General features: G+C 35.4%; 1 pseudogene across 1 annotated transcript in view; it reads left to right on the forward strand.

Moving 5' to 3' along the window:
• LOC143225032 (homeobox protein engrailed-like) overlaps positions 1–20,968 on the forward strand; it is a 44,445-nt pseudogene extending 23,477 nt beyond the window's left edge. The window contains exon 2 of the transcript XR_013013575.1: positions 20,553–20,968. The product of XR_013013575.1 is annotated as a homeobox protein engrailed-like (transcript). The remainder of the gene's footprint in view (positions 1–20,552) is intronic.
• The last annotated feature ends 1,342 nt before the right edge of the window (positions 20,969–22,310 follow it).

Raw genomic sequence — 22,310 nt, forward strand, 5'->3', positions numbered from 1 at the left:
CACCAACCATAGGTTTGAGATATTATCGCAATCAGGAAGAGGGCACCAACCATAGGTTTGAGATATTATCACAATCAGGAAGAGGGCACCAACCATAGGTTTGAGATATTATCACAATCAGGAAGAGGGCACCAACCATAGGTTTGAGATATTATCACAATCAGGAAGAGGGCACCAACCATAGGTTTGAGATATTATCGCAATCAGGAAGAGGGCACCAACCATAGGTTTGAGATATTATCGCAATCAGGAAGAGGGCACCAACCATAGGTTTGAGATATTATCGCAATCAGGAAGAGGGCACCAATCATAGGTTTGAGATATTATCGCAATCAGGAAGAGGGCACCAACCATAATTTTTTATTCTAATAAACTACAAAGATTTGTACTTAAGCATTAAGACGGTTAATTTCAATTAAGGTCAAAGGGACTTCAACTACACCCATTATTAATCAAAAGCCATTACATTCAATAACTATTATAATGTTTTTAATTGACAGAAAAAGTTTCAATTTTTTAAGACATTCACTTCCTATATAATACGACCTCTGAATAGCGTTTTAAAAATGTTTGAGGGCTCTCTGCATGATGAGATAAAAACAAAGAGACAATTTCTGATAAAGGAAAAGCGAGGTCTGAAGTGGGTAATTTCCTTAATATTGTATTTTTACCTTTTAAAGGTTTATTATTTCAAGCTGGCTTTGAAATCAAAGTTTATCGCCAGAATATCGTTAAAACTAGTAAATTTTGTGGCACATCTGTTGTTTAATTTCAAATCCTGCAGCTTTGTGTGTATAAGATTAGCTCTCGAAAGCTCAGCCAGTCTTTATTTGTTGACAAGTAATTTAAAATTAGCTTCCCAATTTTTCACTTATAAGCAAAAAAAATGCAGTTAATTCTCCAGAAACAGGTTATTAAAATGAAAAAAAAACATTAATGGCCAATAATGATACCTATGACACCTGTACTTACAGCAAAGCTACATGAGGCTATCTGCTGAGTCCACCGAGAGGAATCGAACCCCTGGCTGGAGTGTTGTAAATCCGTAGACTTACCTCTGTATTAGCGGGGGACAATATATATTATACTGTGTGAAAGTATTTCTTTTGTTCTCGTGTTACCTTTTATCTAATATGAGTTGAACTGTGTGAAAGTATTTCTTTTGTTCTCGTGTTACCTTTTTATCTAATATAAATTGAACTGTGTGAAAATATTTTTTGTTCTTGTGTTACCTTTTTATCTCCCCTTCATAAAAAAAAAGGGGAGGGAGAGAGTTAAAGAATGTAAGCATGTAAGATTTGTTGTACACTTAAGAAATTTGTGAATGAATGTGTCTCGTTGAACTCCTGACCCTGAAAACACCGTATAAATCGAAGCAGAAGTGGTGAGAAGCGTCAGATGAACATGGCTTTGACGACCAAGTTTACAGAAAAATAAAATGTAAAAATAAGCTAATTATGGTTGAGTGTGCTCATCTATCCCACACCACACTCACTTTACACTGGTGCTAGGGGGTAGTGAGAGCACTGGGATTTAATGTTAAGCTCCAATAACAGAAATCGTTGCATAAGAGTGAGTATGATGATGACCACCGTCGATCGCTGAACGGTTATTTAAATCTCTCGGGAATTTATAGAGACAACGGCAGAATAAATGTGTCGTATGTAAGGTTAGTGTTAATAACAACCTAGCACATTGGTTTTATACTGTGATATCACCGTAAGGGAATCACGGTATTCACTTGTGACACAACTGTAATTTAATGTGTTATGCGATACAGCCAACACATAACAGATAAAAAATGTTTGACTGATGTAATTACGATTGTTATTGACACGATGAACCATAGATGGCGCTCTGAAGAGGTCTGCCATTTGTTGCCCAGATTGAATAAATCAGTTATTATTCCATCCTGAAGGTATTTATAGCTCGCTTACAGATACATTCGTTTGCATCGATATTTATAAATACCTCAGTTTGCTTCATGAGACCTATTTTCAACTGAAATAATAAAATATGTTGTTTTTCCGCACATATTAATCCCGCCAATTTCGCAAGACAATCTGTAATGGTGTGACCAGTATAGGTTATTTATTTCTATTGTATATTATTCTTTATTAATGTGTAAGTCTCTATAGAATTACAGCAATTGAAAATAAAGAAAGCTTCCAACACCATTAATATTTAGAATCGAAGGAATTTATTTATTCTAGGTTACGAAGTTATTACTGACCGTTTTGTTAACGTTCATGGAAATTTCAGTTTGACCATTTTGCTAATAAATAATAATATCATTTGGAACAGATAATTGAAGCTGGAAACTGAATTAAACAACAACAACAACAACAAAAAGACAACAAGGGAAGACCTCTTCTAACATGGTTGGTTATACTTTGCGCCCAATGTCAGTATATACATATGTTAGTAAATAGTTATAATAATGTACTATAACTTACATCAGTCGTATACAATACGGCCAACCCGTAATCTGAGGGTCGCGGGTTTGAATCCCTATCACATTAAACATGCTCGCCCTTTCAGCCATGGGAGCGTTATAATATTTCAATCAATCCCACTATTTGTTAGTAAAAAGAGTTGTCCAGGAGTTGGCGATTGGTGGTAATGACTAGCTGCTTTCACTCTAGTCTTACACTGCAAAATTAGGAATGACTAGTGCAGACAGACCTTGTGTAGCTTTGCGCGAAACTCAAAAACAAACAAATTAATCAATACTATAAAACAATGATGGAAGTTTGTATAAAAACCGAGATATTTATTATTAGGTTTTAAGTAAAAAAAAAAAAAAAAAAGACCATTGCCAGTATTTTTCATTGTTTATTAGCTCATACGGAAAATTTCTGTGCTCATAACAATCGAAATCGTTGGGGATATTACATCTGTAAAACATGTTCGAAACGCTCACGTCAAACCAGGAAGCAGCCAAGGAAAGAAACGTATATTATTACTTTTTAGCTATTAATGCTTGTGTTGTACGAAGGACCTCAAACAAACCCTGTTCGTACAAATATCATTTGGTTTCTCTCTAAATTTTTTTCCATAACTTGAAAGTAATTAAAAAATTATTTTTCATGTTTCGAATTTTTTTAATATTCTCACTTTAATAATTTTATTATTATTGTTTTAATTTAGCGCAAAACTACACAAGGGTTACATGCGCTATCAGTCCCTAATTTAGCAGTGTAAGACTAGAGAGAAGGCAGCTAGTCATCACCACCCACCGCCCACTCTTGGGCTATTCTTTTACCAACGAATAGTGGGATTGATTATCACATAATAACTCCTCCACGGCTTAAAGGGAGGGCATGTTTGGTGCGACGGGGATTCGAACTACGACCCTCAGATTACGACTCGAACACCATAACCCACCTGACCATGCCGGGCCTAATAAATTTTAACCCTCAGCGTTTTACACTATAGAGTAGTAACTATTTCAGAATTAATTTTAGTGAATATTAACAACTATTGTGTTGTGTTCACAAGTTATACGTTTTTCTCTCATGCATTCGTAAGTTCTTGAGAATCATATGTAATTTAGTGTTTATTACTGATTATCTGTACAAAAATCATGTTCATAGAGCCACAAATTACCATCTACTCGCATGGAATCTAAACATATGCATTTAGCTGTCATTGCTTCTGTCCGACATTGTGTTGTCGAATGTTTCCAAGAGCTTTCCCTTTCCACGGTTACTCTGGGAGAGTTCTACGGTCACTTAAGCATTTCAAAAGAGGCACCTGTATTACCTTTAGAAACGCCCTTTTTGGCTGCACCAAGTTATGAACCTTAATAGCGTGATGAAGCAAACACGATATGTTGTCGGAGGTGGTTTAATTATACTGTGACTACCAATCCATCGTTACCATGGTAACAAAGACGGGCGTGGCAAGATGTCCAATATCAGATTATTCATACCTTTAGATGTACGTGATAAACATTATTCGTACATAAAGAAGTGTATGCTTGTGTTGTAGACTGAATAAATGTGATAGATGCTAACAACAACTTACAGCCACAGGGTTTAGTATGGATATAGAAAATATAACCCACAGTTTGGTTATGAATGTAAAACTTATATTTATTAAATTTATAGTACTTTATAACAAACACTTAACTGGTTTTATGCAAACAGTTTATTTACTAAGGGTCTAAATCTTTTTTTACGGTGGTTTATAAAGCTCAGGTGCTAATGATTTATTTTCCAGTTACGTATATAACCGATAATATTGATAAAAGCGAAACTGATTTAGTGGCTTGTAATCGTTACATGTTTTTATTTTATGACAGCGCATGTTCCTTGTTAGATCAGTATATTAAATAAACCACATTAAATACTGGTTTAATTATTAGTTCTAATCTATAGATGTTGCTTTACTGGATCAGGAATTATTGATAACTATAGGAATATGTTCTTCGTTTCTTCTAAACCTCATTTAGTGTGTTCCATAAAAAAAGGTGGATAAGCCGTCAGGCGCGCACAACACGCCTTGGTATCCTAAACGCTTTGATATTCTAAATGAATTTGCTTCTTCTTTGTTTTAGAACATCTTCTATGCCAACTATATAAATCAATATTCCCAATTATCAGAGTCACCCCGGTCTGACAGCGGGAAGTCTACGGACTTAGAACCCTACAATTCGGTGTTCGATTCTTCACGGTCGACACAGGAGATGACCCAATGAGGTTTTGTTTTAAAACAAACGTTTATCCTTATAGTTTTACCTAATTTTGTATCATATTCTAGATCACTCCCAACATAACTATTTTAAACAATATTCTCACGTATTATTTCGGCGATAAAAGATTTTCTAATTTTCATTGAGTTTATTTTTTTTAAGTTACGATATTTTAAAATATAATTTTTTCTATTTTTTTTTCTTTGAGAATTGTGTTTTCAGTATTTGTAGATTCAGTCTTTGTGTAACATGGTTTTGCCACTTCCAATTCACTTTTTGTCCCTTATTCACCGGCCTGGCATGGCCAGGTGGATTAAAGAATTCGACTCGTAATCTGAGGGTTGTGGTTTCGAATCCCCGTCACACCAAACATGATCGACCTTACAGCCGTGGAGGAGTTATAATGTGACAGTCAATCCCACTATGCGTTGGTAAAAGCCATGCGCTGGCGGTAGGTGATGATGACTAGCTACCTTCCTTCTAGTCTTCCACTGCTAAATTAGGGACGGCTAGCGCAAATAGTCCTCGTGCAGCTTTACGTGAAATCGAAAAACAAATAAACCCTCATCCACCTTCATTTTCGGAATTCCTAATAAAACACCTAAATTATTTTATTGCGTAGTGAAAACTATCTCGTAGATGGTTGTTATTGGCTAACATAGATTTCATCTTTATTACAATACTTAGGTCTTGAACCTCAGATGCTATACTGAATTTTTATATGTTTAACTTTTCAACTGAAATTTTTGTTTAAATATCTCATCCTTTCAGAAGAAATAACTAACTATACATTGTTTTCAAGACCTTAAAGAGATGGATTTGATGAATACTAGAAAGCTTACAGATTACTCCCTGAAAAATAGAAATAAAATATAGCTAAAACAGATTATGATAATGAAAAGAAATATAGCTAAAATACATCACACCATAATAATAAAAAAGGAATATAGCTGAAACAGATTACACCATATAGTAGAAAATAAATATAACTAAAATACATTACACCTTGAGAATAAAAAATGAGCATTTAGCTTAGCTAAAACAGATTACACCATATAGTAGAAAATAAATATAACTAAAATACATTACACCATGATAATAAACAATGAATCTAGCTGAAACAGTTTACACCATATAGCAGAAAATAAGTATAACTAAAATACATTACACCATGATAATAAACAATGAATCTAGCTAAAACACATTACACCATATAGTAGAAAATAAATATAGCAAAAATACATTACACCATGATAATAAACAATGAATCTAGCTGAAACAGTTTACACCATATAGCAGAAAATAAGTATAACTAAAATACATTACACCTTGATAATAAAAAATGAATATAGCTGAAACAGATTACACCATATAGTAGAAAATAAATATAACTAAAATACATTACACCTTGATAATAAAAAATGAATATTGCTGAAACAGATTACACCATGGTAGTAGAAAATAAATATAATTAAAATACATTACACCTTGATAATAAAAAATGAATATTGCTGAAACAGTTTACACCATGATAGTAGAAAATAAATATAATTAAAATACATTACACCTTGATAATAAACAATGAATCTAGCTGAAACAGATTACACCATGATAGTAGAAAATAAATATAACTAAAATACATTACACCTTGATAATAAAAAATGAATATTGCTGAAACAGATTACACCATGATAGTAGAAAATAAATATAATTAAAATACATTACACCTTGATAATAAACAATGAATCTAGCTGAAACAGATTACACCATGATAGTAGAAAATAAATATAACTAAAATACATTACACCTTGATAATAAACAATGAATATAGTTGAAACAGATTACACCATGATAGTAGAAAATAAATATAGCAAAAATACATTACACCATGATAATAAAAAAATGAATATAGTTGAAACAGATTACACCATGATAGTAGAAAATAAATATAACTAAAATACATTACACCTTGATAATAAACAATGAATATAGTTGAAACAGATTACACCATGATAGTAGAAAATAAATATAGCAAAAATACATTACACCATGATAATAAAAAAATGAATATAGTTGAAACAGATTACACCATGATAGTAGAAAATAAATATAACTAAATACATTACACCTTGATAATAAAAAATGAATATAGTTGAAACAGATTACACCATGATAGTAGAAAATAAATATAGCAAAATACATTACACCATGATAATAAAAAAATGAATATAGTTGAAACAGATTACACCATATAGTAGAAAATAAATATAACTAAATACATTACACCTTGATAATAAAAAAATGAATATAGTTGAAACAGATTACACCATATAGTAGAAAATAAATATAACTAAATACATTACACCTTGATAATAAAAAAATGAATATAGTTGAAACAGATTACACCATGATAGTAGAAAATAAATATAACTAAATACATTATACCAACGTAATGAAAAGCTTGGGTGGTATTATTTTCTTCGTATTGAAGGTAATTAAACTGTAATATTTCAGATTTTTCTAACGTTCACTTGTATCACTTTAACCAAGTATACTGACCAGCAAAAAATGATTGGGAAGGAAATACGATAATTCTAGATACTTGAAAGGGTAGTCAATTATTAGGTGTGTACTGATAGCTTTTACCCTTGGGTGACATGACAGCAATCACCTTTTCTTCATATCTTATTTGATTTTCGACCAACAATGTAACTTCCTCAGACTCATACTTAGGTAACTTGTAGATACTGCACACTGTTTTCAGATGTAGGATGTTGTTACGGAGGGTGAGATTAAGAAAAATCTGTAAAGGTAAAATAGTGGCAAGTGTCTTAATGTTATACTGTTTAATACACCCGAAGCAGAAGTGTTTAACTTATGGTCATGCCAGTTGATCACAGTTTAATATTTTGCCTCTCTCTGTCTTTAACTAATACATATCTATTTATGTTTTTATTTACATTATTATTTATTTATGTACCAAGCACTTTTTGCTACTGTGTTCAATGGTTCCCCAGTAGTTCAATGGCAAGTTTACGGACTTCCAACGCTAAACTCTGGGATTAGATTCCCTGAAATAGAGAAAGCAGATAGTCTACTTTGGAATTTCTCTAAAACAAGCAAACAAAAATATATAGCATTTAGTTTGTGATATTATCAATTTCGAAATAAATTGCATTATCTATCTTCAATATGTAATATAAGTAGCTTTAACTTATGTTAAAGTAATGCCTGTTTTTAGAAATATGTAGGGGCACTAACTGTACTGAGTGATTTGCTATTTAATAACACATTCGTTAGATACAAATTTTGTTTATCATGGTTTAGTTTCGCATTTGTTGTATATTTAAAAAACAACAACTGCTTTTTAAACTCTGTTTGTAGCAAAAAATTGTCAGTTGTTTCATATGTGCAGGAAGTTAGTTGCATTCTTTAAATGCAGGCCCGGCATGGCCAAACGGTTTAGGCACTCGACTCGTAATCAGAGGGTTATGGGTTCGAATCCCTATCACACCAAACATGTTCGCTCTTTCAGCCGTGGGGGTGTTATAATGTGAGGGTCAATCCCATTATTCGTTGGTGAAAGAGTACCCCAAGAGTTGACGGTGGGTGGTGATGACTAGCTGCCTTCCCTCTCGTCTTACACTGCTAAATTAGGGACAACTAGCGCATATATCCCTCGAATAGCTTTGCGCGAAATTCAAAACAAACCATTCTTTAAAAAAGTACTTATGTATGCTAATACAGTGGCAAAGTTACACTAGGGCTATCTGCATTAGCCGCCACTAATTTAGCAGCGTAAGACTAGAGGAAAGACAGCCGACTCTTGGGATGCATTTTTTTTTTTACCAAAGAATAGTAGAAATGACTGTAACATTATAACGTCCTCACGGCTGAGAGGGAGAGCATGTTTGGTGTGACGGGGAATCGAGCCCGGGACCTTCAGATTACGAGTCGAGCGTCATAACCACCTGGTCATACTGGGCTCATTTATTTAGAATGCACTGAATATCGTGAGCGAACTAGCATTGAACTTTATTGTTTATAGGTAATAAGGATTGTCTTTGTTAATTGGTAATCGGAACGGTTAAATTAGATGACGTATAAGACATTATATATTTTTCTTACAGTGTATTGAATCGGGTAAATGAGTTGTATAGCGAAAGTCGAACATCATATTTAGATCTAAAACTAAGTTTTTCTTTGTTATTTGTTTACCTATTGGTGTAACTTAACATTTTATGTATCTTATATAGAAATGATGATCGTTTTATTGTAACCCATTCATTCAGTAACGGATGTAAGTAATAGGCTACGTATTCTTACCCTCAGTGTTATTACTGCACGAGGAATCTAATATACACTCGACAAAAGCAAACAAACAGACAAAAAATAATCGCACGAGAAAGTTTTGGTAACATTAAAACTATTGATTTATAAAATCAGTTCATTTGGCCTTTATTACGTGACCTGACATGGCCTGATGATTACGTTGCTCGATTTGTAACCGGCTCCGAACGAGCTCGCTCTTTCATCCATAAAGTGTTTATATAAGTGACGATCAGTTCCAGTATTTGGTTGTTGTTGATTTGAATTAAACACAAACATACACAATGGGCTATCTGTGATTTCTCCATCACGGGTACCGAAACCCGGATTTTAGCGTTGAAAGTCCGCAAACATACCGCTGTGCATTATTCGTTGGAAAACCAGTCAAATAAATGCGGTGGGTGATGTTGGTCGGCTAGCTTACTTCTTTCTTCTCTATGTTATCACTTGACAATTAGAGACAATAAACACAGACACCTCTCGAGCTGCTTTGCGTGAAAGTTCAACAGACAAACAAAACAAACTTCTAGCTGTATTGAAGATGTTGAGGTACTAAATAATGACTGTTAATAAAAACATTTCGCTTTTCTTCGTCCAATCATATTACAGTTCAATCAACCTATTTTTGAACAAACATATCGATGTGATGTGCTTAACTAATCTTTTCTTCGGCAATTTATCACACCCTTTTGGAAAAATCTAAGAACACCAAGTTCACACCCCCTTGTCCGTGCCCACATAACAGGAAAAAAGGTAATTACTTAGTAAGACGCGATTTTAATTACGTGAATTCACGATGGCCTTGAGTTAATATTATTACATTTCCTTAACTGATTTTGTAAAGTTTATTTTATCAGATTCTTTATTTTGTTTTTTCCACTAACTAATTTCCAGAGCAACTCTTGTCACCCAATTTAAACAAAAGTAAAGTCAACAACTTTACCATCTTAAGGCACCAGCCCCATTGTCTATTGGCTTACCTAAAATAAAAGTGAGAATGGCTCACTATATCCCTTTTTGACCCTCTTTAAGATCTTATCTGGCGCTTACGCTTTATATATTTTTAATCTTGTCACGTTTTTGTTTATTACATAGAGATTTATATATGCATGGTTCAAGTGAACTATAATATTTCAGGGTCAGAAATATGGCTAACATTTTATTTTGTAGAAACTGAAGAGAAGCCATATCATCTCATAGCCTTCAACAAAAACCTTGCCAGCCCCATATTTGGACATTTTGCTTATGTGTATAATTAAAATATCAGTCAACTGCTTTTAATAAACCATTTTTGGATTTATTAAGAACGTTTTTAACGAAATCCCTACCTTTCTGATCGATTTAACAAATATTTCAACCAATCTGACAGTCTAAACTTCCTAAACGCATCCTTATGCCTTTAGTAAGTCAATTTGGTTTGATGTTCCATAAGATTCTTGTCTACGAACTCATCTATTATGAATTTAAATCAGTTTAGTAGAGAAAAGTAGTCAAAATCTGTCCGAAGACATATTTTAACTCGCTGTCCCAATTCATTAACAACATAGCGATAAAATTTGTTTCCTAAAAGTTAACAACTAAAACACAACTTATTTTAATATCAACCTGTATCAAAGCATCAGATTTAATTAATGATCCCTCTTCTACAAATGTTTCACACTTGTTTCAATACTTGCTATCACATCTTCATTAGTGGTTAGCAATACATACAACAAATAATTCATTTCAGTTTGTTTTTTTACCGTTTGCTACAGAAAAACCAACCTGAATCACTTCAGGAAAGCTCTTTCCGTCACAAAGTCTTAATTAATGTATCTAAAACCTGAATTCATTGCATCAGTATTTTACTGATGCCAACCCTGATTTTGTTATACAGTTTCTCGTTGACATCATTTTTATGACCGGGTGTCTTTCAGAAGCTGCAGATTAAAACCATTTTACCCTTGTAACCATCGATCGTAACCCATATTAGAAGAACCTCTTGACCACCGTTCAATCTTAACAGCTTCCAGTTCATCCTTTTTATAAAGAACTAACCCAATCAGGAGATCTTTTAAAAGCATTAAATAACTCACACCTTGAAAGTTCCAAATGATTCCTCTCCTACCATAGAATACCTCTTTTAAAAATCTATCTCTATTGAATAACTTATAACTTTGAAGCTACAAATCAATCCTGTTATCACTGTTGACAGCTAACCAAGTTTCAGAAATTTCCTCGAATCGTATTCTTTCTTTTCAACTGCAACTTCAACCCAGTTGTTTTGTTTCTAACATTACTAAAATAGCACTAAGTTCATTGTCGAACTCTTTGTTTAAGTCCTTCAGATCTGTCCGATGAACCGGCTTTGTCTGAGCACACGGGGAGCATCGGTTGTTCTGTCAATGGATTTAATGTTGAATTGATTTTAACAACCAATTAAACAGAGAAAATATTTGTTTATTTACTTATTTTTTTTTGCTTTTCTTTGGAGAGCAATCACCTTCCCACAACTTATTTCAAGTAGTGAAAGGTGATATAGATTTGAGATCCACGGTACGTTTTATATTTTATAAGCTATACCCAAGGGATCCTTTTAATCTATTCAGCATCTTTAATTTAATTATGTTTTTGGGGGGTTTGTTTTTGTTTATTTAAGTATCAATTATCACAGGTTTGATTTGCTTTTTTAACGCAGTCGTTCATTTTGAATTTATTTTGCCCTCTCTCTATATATATACACTGCTGGCCAAAATCTTATGGCCAATGAGCATAAAGAAAAAAATATGCATTTTGCGTTGTTAGACTCAACCACTTATTTGAGTAGAGCTTCGAAAGATGAAAATAAAAAAAAGGAAAAAAAAATTCAGCATTTAATAGGAAAAATGTGAACACTATGAATTTAGCCTAAAAACTAGTTGATCAAAGTTTAAGACCATACCAGAAGGAAGTCCTAAACAGGTTAGGTAATGCTCAAGAAGAGGTCTCAGTAGAGAGTTGCACGGCCATCATTGCGAATAACTTCAAACATTCGCATTGGCATGGTCGATATAAGCGTTTGCAGAAGGCTGACTGGGATGTTACTCCAAGTGGTGAAGATGGCCATTTCTATAGATTTCCCTTGCCACCCACCCCGACATTTTCAATAGAGTTAAGTTCGGGCGAACATGCTGGATGGTCCAAAAGAATCACGTTATTCGCCATGAAAAAGTCCTTTGTCCTGCGGGCATTGTGGATTGCAGCGTTGTCCTGCTGAATGATCCAGTCATTTCCATACAAGTGAGGGCTCTCAGTCAATAAGGATGCTCTCTCCAACATGCCAATGCAGCCAGCTGCTGCTTGACGCCCCTGTATAACCTGAAGCTCCATCGTTCCATGGAAGGAGAAAGCACCCCATATCATGATGGAACCTTCTTCACTGTGTCGTATAGAAAATGTCTCCGGTGGGATATCCTTATCGTGCCAGTAACGTTGGAAGGCAGCTGGACCATCCAGGTTACATTTTTTCTCATCAGAGAACAAAACCTTCGTCCACTTTCCTACGTCCCATGTTTGGTGTTTCTGAGAAAAGTTTAACCAAGTTGTTTTGTGGTGTGGAAGGAGGCGTGGCCTTTGAAGACGTTTACGGTTTTTAAAGCCTTTCTTTCGAAGATGCCGTATTATTGTTCTTGAGCTGCTTTCTGCGTCCGGAAGGGCCTTAATCTGGTTCGACGATCGGCTGGTGTCTTGCCGGACAAACCGTCGACATTTTCTTGGGCCGATCACTTGAAATTCTCGTTCCGTATCCATCAGGAAATTTCCAACAGCAGTTTAATACGCCCAATCTCACCAGCGATGGCACGTTGAGAGAGACCTTGCTTTTGTAGCTCAACAGTTCTGCCACGTTCAAACTCTGTCAACGTTTTAGTCTTTGCCATGTTTTTACCCAATGTAACACAGGAGATGTCAGTGGGAAATGTTGACAACGCTAATGCTTAAACACAAATGAATAAATTTCTTTACGTGTTTACCGATTAACATTTCGTTTCAGTGTGGTCTCAAATTTTTGACCAGCTATTATTTAGGCTAATTTCATAGTGTTCAGATTTTCCTTATTAAATGCTGAATTTTTTTTATTTTATTTTCCCTTTTCTTATTTTCATCTTTCAAAGCTCTAATCAAATAGGTGGTTGAGTCTAACAACGCAAAATGCATATTTTTTCTTTGACCAGCAGTGTATCTATACACATATGTATATACATTTGCTTGCACATATCCACCTATGTTTACTTAATATTTAAACATATCCCACAGCTTTTGACAAAACTATTTGAAATTTGGCATGAAGAAAGTTTCTAAACAGGGACGAAAGTGTCCCAGAAATAACGGTCATAGTGTTTGGAACTTTCAGGTGTGATTGTACTGATTTATTTGATTGGAATGTACGGAGCTCTTCAAAGAATAATTTAAATTCAGATCATGGAAAATTTTAAAACGTTAGGCCGCTATACGTAAGCTAAAGAGGCTCGGAAAGGTCTCTAGGGTTATGAACAATAACATGGGCATGAAAGAAATCGTTGAAAGTAAGTGAATGCATTTAGCTTCTTAAAATTATCTCGCTAGGACCACCAAATGGGGAATAAAGGGGGTTCTGGGGAACTCGTGCTTGACTGAAAGAATTTACTTGAAATTTGGAGCATGGCCAGGTAGTTAGGGCGCTCTACTCGCAACCTGAGGGTCGCGGGTTCGATCCCTGTCACACCAATATTCTCGCCCTTTCAGCCATGGGGGCGTTATTATATGATGGTCAATCCCGCTAATCGTTGGATAAAAGAGTAGCCCAAGAGTTGGTGGTAGGAGGAGATGACTAACTGCCTTCCTTCTAGTATTCACTACCTACCACCTTCGTCTAGCTTTGCGCGAAATATATATACAAAAAACACACACTTGTAAACTGAGAATGTTTTGCGCAGTTGTCGTTTCCTGTGATTTTTCACGAGTTATTAATTTCATGTAGAGATTAGGTGTAATGACCAGACCTGTTTATCTCTTGTCTAGACCCGGATATGATTAGACTAATCAATGAAATGTTTTAATGCTAACGATACTTCCATCCACCGCAGAGAATATATGAACCCACATATACTGATGGAGAATTATTTTGACCTGTTTTCTATACTCCAATGCTCTCTGTCTCTTCACGGTAGTACAAGATCTTAACGACACTGTGACTGTATACGATCGTGTATATTGTATTGAAAACTACGTGAACATTTTCATCGAATATGTATTGTTACCAATCGATGAGGAATGATACATTTTTCAGGAAAGGTTCTAACTGAATAGGAATGTGCGTTTAATATTGTCACTTATACGAGACATAAACAGTTATGTGTATGTATGGTGGAGCTAAAAATACAGAGAAAAGGAGAACGGAGAAAAATTGAAATTAATGTTATACATACACGCCACACATGTACACACATAGATTTTATGTAATAGGGATCGTTTGAGATACAAGTTTAATTTTATTAGTACGTATCAACTACTTTTATTGTGCAACATAGTGGAAGTATTTTGAGTTTTGCGAATTGCATATGGTAATTTTACAAATTAAAAGTAGAAGTTTTGTTTTTCTTTAGAATTAAGCCCAAAGCTACACAATGGGCTATCTGTACTCTGCCCACCACGGGTATCGAAACCCGGATTTTAGCGTTGTAAGTCCGCAGACATACTGCTGAGCAACTGGAGGGCTTTTCTTGATGACTTTAGTGCTGGTGGTGTTAAGAAATTTCTAGGAATATCTGTGACTTGGTGACGTCGTGGTCTGGTAAGACCTCTTGTTAGGACACTCGTTAAGTACCTGAGGGTAGCGCATCCGAATTTCCGTTGCCACACATGCTCGCTCTTTCAAAAGTGGGGCGTTATAATGTATCAGTCCAAGAGCTGGTGGTGAGTGGTGTTCACTAACCGCCTTTCCTATAGTCTATCACTTGAAAGTTCGGGACAACTACCGCAGATAGTCCTCGAATATCTTTGTGCAAAATTTAGCAAAGAAATAAACAATTTGTGACGTCATGGAATTGTAACATTCATTTGGTGTGATGTACAACAATACCTCCACTTTTCTTCTCAAATCGTTTGTTTACTGACCTATCCAAGTTTGTCTTGAGAAATGCAATGAACGAAAGATTAATGGAAGAGAAATTATTGTTTTAATACATTGTGAAAACTGTAAAAAGGCTACGTAGACTAGCTGACCCTAATTTCGAATTGATAGACTGAAGGAAAGGCAACTAGTAAACAGCACTTATCACTACATTTTGAGCTATGCCTTTTCGAAAGAGTAGTGATAATTCGCCGTCACATTAATGCAGCATTTCCATAGCCCCAAAGTGCAGAGGGCGTTTTAGTAAAACCGATGTATTATAGTACGAATATGCTAACCACTCGCCCACACCCAGCCTGTTAATGTAAATAGATTGTTTATTGTGATTCGTGATATTACTAACTGTATTATTTTTATCTACCGTTTTTAAAAGAATCTTTTGGCACCGAGTTCTTTGAATTTCAGGTCAAGTACCGGATATCCTTCCCAGTTAGTGTCTGTAAAATCAAAATAAGTGCTCGAAGAAATGTTAAAAAAATAACGTTTTTTTTTATTACTTCCATTTCTGTGAATTCACCATTTGTTCACAACGTTAGGCATAGGAAATGTTCACAAGCGTTATTATTTCTTTTGCAAAATGTTTGAAGAACCATTTTTCTCTTCTCGTAACATTAGACACGTAAATACGCACGCGCATACACGTGCAAAAACTTACACATTTATATTTGTAAATATACATACATACTTATTTATACATATATAATTTCCAAATGTATTTAAAAGGGGAAAATTGTACTTCGATGACAAACTTTCATGTCAGGTAGAAACTTCGATCTCAAGGCAATAGTATTTACTTTGAGAGCAACCTGCAAAGATTAGGATGAAATTGATTACTTCTTGACGGGGATGAAACCGTGCCATCATTCAGATCTGCATGTTAATCGGACCAATTAACAGTGTACACTGAAGAACAAACATGCATGCAAATACCAACTAAACCGAACATAACTTCTTTAAAAAAAACCAAAAAACCCAAGAACACTATACGAAGAAAGTGCTAGCGTACTTTGTATAGTGTTCACATTTCAAAGTTGTTCTTTGAAGATGATTGAAAGGCAGTTCGATTTTCAATACAGTGGTCTAGGGTTTCCTAGAAAAGACGCATGTAAAGTTAATAAGAATAGGCCATAAATCTTTTGTCAAAGAGTACTGTCCCATCCTTTTGAGAAGAAAATCTGAGTGGTCAGCACGTTCTTTGAGGATATCTTCTTGTGTGGCCTACCACGTGGTGGTGTCCACTAGATACATGATGGACCTTTGGTGTATTACGCTAAGATTTTCAAGACTGCAAAATTATATTTTGAACGTTATACTTTTTGGCCTTTGTTTTTTAATTTCGCGCAATTTCTACTCAAGGGCTATATCCGCGAGCCGTCTCTAGTTTAGCAGTGTAAGACTAGAGGGAAGGCAGCTAGTCATCACCACCCATGGTCAATTCTTGGGCTAGTCTTTTACCAACGAATAGTGAGATTGACCGTCACATTATAACGCTCTCACGGCTGAAAATGCGAGCATGTTTGGTTTGGTGGGGATTCGAATCCGCGACCCTCATATTGCGAGTCGAGCGCCCTAACCACCTACGTTATAGTATAACTGCACTATGAACGAATGATTTTCTTCCCGGTTCTAATACTTCAAGATAGAAGGCTGAAAACTGTGTTATTACTGTGTTTATTTGTTGTTAAGCACAAAGCTATACTATGACCTATCTGTGCTTGCCCACCATGGGCATCAGAAGCCGATTTCTAGCGTTGTTAAGTCCGCAGACATATCGATGTACCACCGGGAATGGGGCATGTGTTACATTAAATTTAGTACATTCTAAATAGTTTAAATAGATTCTACTTTTACCATACAATTGTGTTACCATATGATTATTCAATTTTTATAGATTTTTACTGTAAACTATTTTTGTATTTTAAATGCTTAGGCTTTTGCATTAATTTTGTCTTCTCGTTACTAGCTCAGCATTATTTGATTCTTTCTAACGAATTTAGCGTACGGTTAATATAAACGAGGTATAAGTAATTTGAAAATATCTTGAATGAATTGGTGTAATAATAATAAACAAATAAAGTATACGTTTTATATCCAAACAGGTAAAAAAATAACATTAGATGACAAAGACGTAAAGAAAGCACTGTTTAATGCTTAAAAAAATATAACCAGCGGGAATGGTCTAGTCTAGCTGTTAGTACGTGGAAGAAGAGATTAAAAGGTGTGAAGGTTCGAGTTGTGATGTGTCACCGAGCACGCTATGCACTTTCAGTTATGACAGCTTTGCAATCGTGATAATTAATTCTGCTATTCGGTTAAGTATAGTCTTATAAACAGGGAATACCAATGACTGATTAGCTACCCTTTAGTCAATAGTTCCAAAACTGCTATGGTTGAAACTTGGAGTGCTAGATGACATTGAAAATACTAACTATTAAAGAAATGTACAAGCTATAAAGTGTTATACTGAGAAAAAAAAATTGGGAAAATGACGTTCTGGAGGAGTGAAATTAAAAACAAAACATAACTTTGTACTATATATAAATTTCTTTCTTATTAGCATTTTTTTAAGAAACAGTGTAGAAATGTTTAGTTTCTCAATACTGATTTTTTTTTTTCCATATCACAGTCTTCAGAAATGTTATGGCAATTTTTTTTTCGTCTCTACGAATTGGTCTTAACGAAAATCAAGAAAAAAACTATTTTGATCTGTTTGTTTGTGATTAAGCAGTAAGTACACAATTGGCTATCTGTGATCTTCCCACCACGGGTATCGAAACTCAATTTCTAGCGTTGTAAGTCCGCAGACGTACCGCAGTACCACAGGGGAAGGGGCAAAAATTTTGAATATGTGTACACGGTATGTTGGATTAGGGTTAAAACAAAAACAACAAACATTAAATAATGTCTGTTTTCGTTCAAACGCAAAGATGCGCAGTGAGCTAGTTTCACTGTAGTCGCCAGAGAGATCGAAGCCAGAAATGTAGTGTTATGCATATAGTTTAGGTAATGGGAAAATAAACGCTTTAGAAAATCTTAAGGATTAAGGAAACTCTTTGTACAAATTTCACCAGTGAATAATAAAGAAAAAGAAGGTAACTTAGAACAAAACAATTCTGTATACTTATTTAATAAATTTTTGTTTGTTTGTTTGTTTGGAAATTTCGCACAAAGCTACTCGAGGGCTATCTGTGCTAGCCGTCCCTAATTTAGCAGTGTAAGACTAGAGGGAAGGCAGCTAGTCATCACCACCCACCGCCAACTCTTGGGCTACTCTTTACCAACGAATAGTGGGATTGACCGTCACATTATACACCCCCACGGCTGGGAGGGCGAGCATGTTTAGCGCGACGCGGGCGCGAACCCGCGACCCTCAGATTACGAGTCGCACGCCTTACGCGCTAGGCCATGCCGGGCCATTTAGTAAATTAATATTCAGCTTTTCGGATGTTTGTTTTGTTTGTTTTGTAATTTCGCACAAAGCTACTCGAGGGCTATCTGTGCTAGCCGTCCCTAATTCAGCAGTGTAAAACTAGAGGGAAGGCAGCTAGTCATCACCATCCACCGCCAACTCTTGGGCTACTCTTTTACCAACGAATAGTGGGATTGATCGTCACATTATAACGTCCCCACGGCTGAAAAGACGAGCATGTTTGGTGTGACCGGGATGCGAACCCGCGACCCTCAGATTACGAGTCGCACGCCTTAACACGCTTGGCCATGCCGGGCCCTTTTCGATGAAAGTGTAGACTACGATGTTCCATTTTAAGTACGAAATAATATTCTGTAAGTTTAACGCAACGCAGGTTCTTGTCAATTTGTGAGGAGAACCATCATTTCTGCTCCGATGTAATCTCAGACTGAGTTTCTTTATATATCACAAGTTGTAGAAGTAAACAACTCGCTAAGTTTCAGTAAAAAAAAAATCGAATCAAGTGGACTTACCATTTCATTCGTTGAGCACTATCAGTGGGGAAATAAAAAACGTTAGTTTGTACTTGAAAACACTCCTGACACACATGGGCTGGGCGTGACCCATTGGTTAGCGTGCTTGGACTGTGATCTGAGTAACTTTCTTGGGCCTAACAACGCGCTACAGACACACTTGGGAGCTGCGGATTGATTATTAGAGTGAAAATGAAACCCCACTATTTGTTAAGATAGAAGAGCATCGCAAGAGGGGTGGCTATGCGCAGATAGCCCTTTCTGTAGCTTTGCGCAAAAAAATTCTCAAAACAAACAACGATGGTGAGACACACGCTAACGATTATAGAACCAAACCAATGTGATTTTTTTTTTTTTTTTACATAACAGAGGAAGTAAAATACTATTTGTTTTGATATTAAAGCTTGGAACAGGATACCTATTCTCATGTGTTTGTTTAAAAATAAGCACAAAATACACAATAGGCTATCTCTGCTCTGGCCACTACGGGTATTGAAACCCGATTTTTAGCAGTGTGAGTTCGCAGACATACTGCTGCGCCACTAGGTGGCGATTAATAAGAATACACATCTGTTTGAAAATAAACCAAGATGGTTTCAATATCTTTCTGGAACTGTGCTTGAATGTTAACATAGCGCATATGGGCATACTAACTTCATACTTGTGTGTTGTTTAACATGATTTGTATGTAATTAACTCTGATATGTATATATATATATATATCATATAGATATGTGTATGTGTTTGTACACGTCACTACTTCCTGCCCAAAGCTAAATACACGTGGACAACGTTAATTGGTTAATTGAGTCAGTGTTAAAATGACAGGATTGAGAGATTTTAAGACGCACTAAAAAAATCCCCTCGTTAAGGGATAGTGTAGGGTAGGGTTGATCGTTGTCGCGTGACGCTGTGAGACATGCCACCCACAGTGGTATGTAGGCTGCAGGATGACAAGAGACGAATGTACTTTCAAGGAGAGTCTCCGTGGACCCATTTTAAGCTGGTTGGGTCCGCGAATTTGTACGTTACGTCTCTCACTGCGATGGGCATCACAGCGTCGAACTACTGTGCTCCTTGTTCGTCGAGCGATGTTTTATTGACATTGTCATTTTAGTTTAAATGCCAAAGCCTGAGGCGCCCATGAATAATTTTGGAAGTTGAACCAGAGGAATCCGAAAAAATAAATAATCAACAACAACTTTTGGACAGCTTGTTAGTCTTAATATAAACGTAGTATTTACCAGCTATGAATAACGCAGTCGTTGAATCTAAGTATTCTATGCCAGACTATCATCTGTTTTCCAGCAGAGTTAACACAGAGGAGTGACTTGAAAATAAAAAAAAACAAACCTCTCCTCTACCGAGAGTTTTGTTTATTTTGTTGACAATTGATGGGTTAATAAACTCTGAGTTAAAAAGTTTTAAATTTAGTTTTTATTTTTCTATGTGTTGCAGGACCCCGGATGCGAAAGCTGAAAACTAAAAAGAAATCTCCGGACGAGAAGCGGCCGAGAACCGCTTTCACCGCAGACCAGTTGGCCCGTTTAAAGCAGGAGTTTCAGGAGAATCGATATCTGACGGAGAAACGGCGTCAAGATTTAGCGCAAAGCTTCAACTGAAAGAATCCCAGATTAAGATCTGGTTTCAAAACAAGCGCGCTAAAATTAAAAGGCCAACTGTGAAAAAAATCCACTAGCTCTACAACTAATGGCGCAAGGCCTGTATGACCACAGTACCGTTCCCGTCCGTAACGAGGGCGACGAAGACGGAGATTCGAGCAATTCCACGTGAATATATCGCCCAAACAACGAAGTCAAAAAATGATTTTTGTTTGTTTGTAAAGAACGACTTATTAAACCGTTTATTCTTTATACAGTTTCGTATTTTACGTAGCAAGCAAGTTCTTTTTGGGATGTTTGACCTTGGTCATGTAAAATGTTTCCAGTCTAGCCTAACATTAATTTACAGGAAACAGTGATTATGTTCGTGTTGGAAAGACTAGTTGCGTACCATGATTTGTGTTGAGCTAAGTTTAATATGTATATAAACCGTGAAGGAACTATTTAGATATTATAAGGAAAACAATAGTTTTGCTATTATAAAATTGTACAAGTTTGTTCTTCACCAAAAGTCTTGTAGTTTTATTCACACACACGCTAAATGAATTAAATCGTCTAAGTCATTTATTGGTAGACTAGAATTTACCTGTAAACGTACATAATAAACCGCAAGAGATTTCTCGATATATGTATTCTATGGTGATGTAAGTGATAACAAAAAGCATTGTCTCGAGGGATATGCACTTTTGAAATATTAATACGTATTTATTGTGCAATAGGCTGTGCCATACACCAGGTTTAGCCTTTACGGTAAACTGATCAGTGAAAAATGTTTTGTAAATAATTGTTTTTTTTTGCTGAAGTAAACAAACAGAGATTTAATTTACTTTGATTATGAGTAATAAATAGAGCTTGGAACAAAGTAATTAAATGTTCATTCTCAGATTTACTGAGGTTTTTCGTGCAAGACAAGGAAACGATTATATATTTATGGAATCTTCATTTCGATCTTTTTACAAACTCCCGATAACACTGGAGTCAATTAAATGTAATTCATACAGTTGTTTCCTCAAAAACTCAACGTCTTCTACTGGTTTCAAAAACGTGTTAATATGAAAAATATTATTCGAATAAGCAGGGTCAGGATAGCGCAATTTTGGGCCTTTTTTAAATATCGGAACTTTTTAATTTTAGTAATATTAACACAATAATGCAAAAAAGAAAATAATCGGTGGATCAAAGAAAATTCGAATTTTTACCCTCCGGGAAATCAAGATGTATTTCATTCCAATGAAGAATGATAGTCTTAAGTACTAGTTTTGCAACACAACATACAACATTTCTAAATGTTGACAAAAAGTAAAGTTTTAATTTTAAAGAGGCACAAAATTTATTATAAGTGGTCTAGCCTCTCGTATAAATACCCTAATATAGACGGCAGGGGGCGCTGATATGCACTCGTGTTTTGACTCTTCACAATCAATGAGTTTTGGATAACAGTTCGTTGGGAATCACGTGGTGCATCTTAAACTGGTTCCCCCAAACAAATCTTTATACAAAACTCACTGGGGCCGTGATTGAGCACGTGTCAGATTGACTTTAAAAATGAAAAGTGTTACCAATCCTTCATTTGTCACAGGATAACTGTATAATT

This window comes from Tachypleus tridentatus, chromosome 9, assembly GCF_004210375.1.
Source record: "Tachypleus tridentatus isolate NWPU-2018 chromosome 9, ASM421037v1, whole genome shotgun sequence".
NCBI lineage: Eukaryota > Metazoa > Arthropoda > Merostomata > Xiphosura > Limulidae > Tachypleus > Tachypleus tridentatus.